We start from the raw sequence: 5,084 nt of genomic DNA, 5'->3' as shown, positions 1-5,084 counted from the left end.
TTCAGGAAGGAGGAGAATCCTACTCCGCACCAGCCCCAGACTGACTGCCACAAGGCAGAGGGCAAACATGCCTCCATCCTCCATCCTTCTTTATTCTGACACCAACTGTGCCCTCCCACAGCACTGGGTTTCTCTGCTGGGCTCAAAATTCATTGCAATGTCAACACGGAGTCCACAGACAACATTCATTTGGATGAGAGTTTAAATGGGAAGCCAACAGGTTGCAGAATTCTTCTTAGAAGCAAGCATGGCGAGACTCCATCTCACATCCTTTGGACATCTTATCGAGAGGGGCCAGGACCAGGAAAAGGAGACCACGCTTGGTCAAGTCGAAGGTCAGCAAAAAGGATCAAGACCGTCCTCGAGATGGACTGACACAGCAGCTTCAACCACAGGTGCAAACATACAATTGTGAGGATGCACAAGATCGGGCAGTGTTTTGTTCGACTGCACTTTGGGTTGCTGTTAATTGGAACGTGTGTGTATGTGTATGTGTGTGGTTTCCAACGGGTGGCACCTAATAGCAACAGGTTACAAAACATTCATGATGCAGTTCTGTTGTCTACAATACCTCTTCTCAGCCATGCTGGCAGGCAGGCCCCTCCCTTGTCCTCGGCCTCTCAGCCACATGGTCCCTTGACTCCTCCCTCATTCTGTGGGCCAAGAAGCCCACCCTGCTGGGCCTCATGGTGTCGGTGTTGCTGCTCTGCTCTGTCTTGAGGTCTTGGTGCTGTGACCTCTGGTGCTTCTGCCGCCTGCACCACTGAGACAAGGATCGTGCACGCCCTCTGCTGGTGGCGCTTCTTTCTGGACGGTCACAGGAGCCTCTCCTTGGCTTCAGAGATGGCTCTCATACTCAGGAATGGTGGTAAAACCAAGTGCTCCTCAGAGTTTACTGCATGATCCCACCCAATCCTTGGTGGGAGTCACAAAGACACGAATAGAAGAGCCTTATTTTATGTATTTTCACTCCACCCCAGAGGGTCATATATTCCTTAAGTTCTTCATGAACTGTGCCTATCTTGCTCACCGTTAATTGGAAATTAGAGTCACAGATGGTTAGAATCCACTTGATCTTGCATTTGTCTCTACTGGTAAAGACATTCTTGTAAACACCAGGTTCTCAGTGGTTTCCAGGAAAAGAGACCTAGTTGTTGCTGTCTGTTAAGTCTGTGATAATTTTAGAATCTATAGGTTTCTGTTTTGCTGTATCCCAACTGAGGTATAGTGTGTGTGTGTTTTAAATCATTTTATTAGGAACTCTTACAGCTATCATAACATTCCATAGTTCAATCACATCAAGCATTATTGCACAATTGCTACCAGAATCAATTTCAAAACATTTTCTTTCTTTTTGAACGCCTTGCTATCAGCCCCCCTTCATCCCTTCCCTTCTCCACCCTACCACCGGAGGAACCCTTATTTATTTATTTTGCCACATTGTACACTGTCCAATATAGCCATCCACATGCAATTCTGTTGTGTAACCTCACGTGGGGTTATACAGTCATCAGTGCAATCAGCTCCCCGCTCCCCCCTCTTCCTGTATGTGGGTAGCTTTTAAGATTTAAATAATTACTTATTTATTTTAAAGTTAGTTGAAAAAATATAACTAACCCACCAAACTAGTGAATTCCATGATAGTCTATAAGCTCCTTTGAAGTAAACTAGTTGATTTCAATGAAAGTATTCAGTCAATGATAGTTGAGAAAGCCATGGGTGTGGCACCCATCGTGCAGGTGGTACAGAGATGACTGAAGCAAGGGAAACCATGAATTACTGGAGTCAGCTTAGGTCTATCAGGATGACTCTATCTCTTAACTTAAAAATTTTCATCAAACTAAGTTTAGATCAGTGTTTCCCAAAGTGGGTGCTACTGCCTCCTGGAGGGGTGGTGGTGGAATGATCCACGGGGCTGCAAAAGCAGATACCTACACTTAATCCTGGAGCATGGGGTATCATACAAACATTTTTACTTGCCGGGGTGCTGAGTCATTTTTTTCCTGAAAAGATGGTGGTAGGACAAGTTAATCTGAGGACCTGTGGGTTAGAATGGCCCTCAGAGCTCCACACAGATAACCCTAATGACTTGATATCTTAAGGAGACTTAAGATAATTTGCAATCATCTGTTGACCCTAGCTGTTGGTCATTCCCCATTGTGTCAGTCTGGGTAGACTAGCGAAACAAATCCATAGAAACTTATATGTGTGTAAGAGAGAGTAAAGGGTAATTGTATATTAAGAAATTATATAAAGGTAATTGCATTATATAAAGGGTAGTTGTACATTAAGAAAGCATCCCAACCCAATCCAGATCAAGTTCATAGTCCACTATTAGCCCATATGTCTGATACCACTATGTAAAGTCCTCTTCAGACTCATGAAACACATGCAGTGATGCCGAATGCAGGATGATCACAGGCCAGTGGGTACAAAGTCTTTGGATCCAGTGGTCTTGTAAACATCTCAGCGCTGGCAGGGGTCTCCACGTGGCTTCTCCAGGTCCAGGGTTCTGGCTGCATCAGGGTAGGTCCATGTGGCTTCTCCAGCTCAGGGCACTAGCATAGTTCCATGTGTCTTGTCAGCTGCAATGTCTCCCAGGGAGTGAGCAGAGTGGGAAAGTGTCTCCCACCTCCAACGAGGACATACCAGAGTTTTCCCAGAATCCTCAGGGGAAGGCAGTGCCTCCAGAGGCCTCATTGGCTGTGACCTGATTGACAGACTAGACAATACCCCTTCACTCTTAGTCCTCTCAAGTCCCAAATTGACACCAGATTATGTAACCACCACACCCATCTTCTGTATCTGAGGGTCCATTCTCTCAGGGTGCCTCATTATAATTCTGTAAATTCCAGAGGAAGCACTGGTGGTATAGTGGTTACATGTTGGGCTGCTAATTCCAAGGTCTGCAGTTTGAAACCACTAGCCCCTCCACGGGAGACAGAGTTTACTAGTACTGGAAAGAGTTACCGTTTCAGAAACCCACACGGGGAGTTCTACCCTGTCCTATAGCGTTGCTTTGAGTCAACATTGATTTAATGACAGCATGTGAGTGAGTGATAGACTTAGGGTCAGATTTCCTACTCTGAATCTTGACTCCAACATTTTATGGCTGACAAGCGACTTACAGTCTATGAACCTTCTTTTCTTGTTCTCATCTATAAAGTGGGGGAGGGGACCAGGGATAGTATCTAGCTTTTGAAGTTCATTTGAAGATTAATAAAACACAGTAAGGATTTAGAGCAACACCTAGTATGGCATGAAGTGTTAAATAAATATTAGCTATAATTTTTATTTCTGAACATTTGAGAAAGAGATTTCATATATAAAAATTACGTTTATGATGCCTCGAAGGAGCTTGCAATTTGAAAGGAATATTTGGTGAGCCCAGTTGTGAACCAAATAAATTCCCATGAAATGTATTGCTTTTTAAAAATCCGTATATTTTTAATTATTTTTTTGTGTGTAAATCAAGTGGGAGAATATATTTTAAAATGATAGGTATGGGTATGGCTTTAGAAACACCGGAGTCCTGGAAAGGCATTTATTTTACTGATTTCCACTCCAATTGTGCCAAACTAAAGTTGCTCTGAAAGGTAGTTACAAATTAGCTAAGGATTATTACAGCAAATATTTAAGACTTTGGGATGATGGGTAATAGAATCGGAAAGACAACTGCACACTTTCTCTTGGGAATCTTAAGACCAGTAGAAATGAAAAAAATGTTTTCTCTCCTTTTGGTTCTGTTTCTTCAGCACTCCCTGAATAGGATGCAACTTCCTTCTGGAAAAGGGCCCAGAAGGAAATGTATGTCCTGTATGCTTACTTGGCCAGGGTTTTCAATGGTAACTTGTAAAGGAAGGCGATGTGCATACAGAAAAGAGGCACATGTGGCTTCCCACGCTTGAGGAGACAAAGTAGAGAATTAGGATGAGATGTGCCAAGGCCTGCAGTTAGAAGACCCACAGAGAAGAACGCATGAAGCACATGTGGTGCTGAGAGAACTGAATAAACACATCCAGCCCTTGAGTGGAAATGTGAAAGGATTCTCGGAGCCCTGGTGGCGTAGTGACTGCACGTTGAGCCACCAACTGCAGGCAGCTGGAAACCCCCAGCGGCTCCCCACGAGAAAGACTTTCGGCTTGTAAAGAATTACACTCTTGGAAACCCGCAGGGACAATTCTTCTCTGCTCTATTGGGGTCACTATGAGTCACAACTCGATGGCAGTTTAACATTTTTTTAAATAGGCAAAATGTCAAATGGTGCAGGAAGCATCCAAAGAAGATGGAAGAATACGTTGTAGTCCTTGTACCGAAAAGAATGGGTTGACCTGCAGCCAGTTCAAGAGGAAGCCCATGGTCAGCACCAGTGATACTGAAGGAAGGAATCCAAGCTGCACTGAAGGCAGAGCCAAAAACAGGACTCCGGAAATTGATAAACTACCCATGGAACTGTTTCAACAAGCCCATGGTGCACTGCCAGCACCCACTGGAAGCCAAGAAATTTGGAAGACAGCTACCTGGCCCACCAACTGGAAGAGCTCCATACCTGTGCCCATTCCAAGGAACTCCTTGAATAATATCACGAATACTGCATGCAAGTAACTTGTGTTGAAGATAATGAAAAACATGGCTGCAGCAGTACCACAAGAGGGAGCTACAGAAACTTAAGCTAGACTCAAAGAGGATGCTGAATGAGTGATATATAGCAGATGGATCTTGGCTGAAAGCGGAGAATAGCAGAAAGATGTTTACTTGTGTTTTATTGACTATACAATGGCATTCAGTGGTGTGCATCATAACAAACATATATAATACTGCAATGAGTGTGAATTCCAGAACACATAATTGCGCTAATTCAAACCTGTACGTAGACCAAAATGCAGCGTTTCAAACATAACCAAGGAACACCGCATGGTTTAAAATCAGGAAAGGTGTATGTCAGGGTTGTATCCTTTCACTGTACTCATTCAATTTGCATGCTGAACAAATAATTTGTCAAGCTGGACTATGTAAAGAAGAATGTAGCATCAGGAATAGAGGAAGACTCATTAACAACCTGAAATATGCAGATGACCCAACTT

This window comes from Echinops telfairi, unplaced genomic scaffold (assembly GCF_000313985.2).
Source record: "Echinops telfairi isolate 266 unplaced genomic scaffold, ASM31398v2 ScPeMD7_70;HRSCAF=299, whole genome shotgun sequence".
Taxonomy (NCBI): Eukaryota; Metazoa; Chordata; class Mammalia; order Afrosoricida; family Tenrecidae; genus Echinops; species Echinops telfairi.
Note: the sequence above shows the minus strand (reverse complement) of the source record.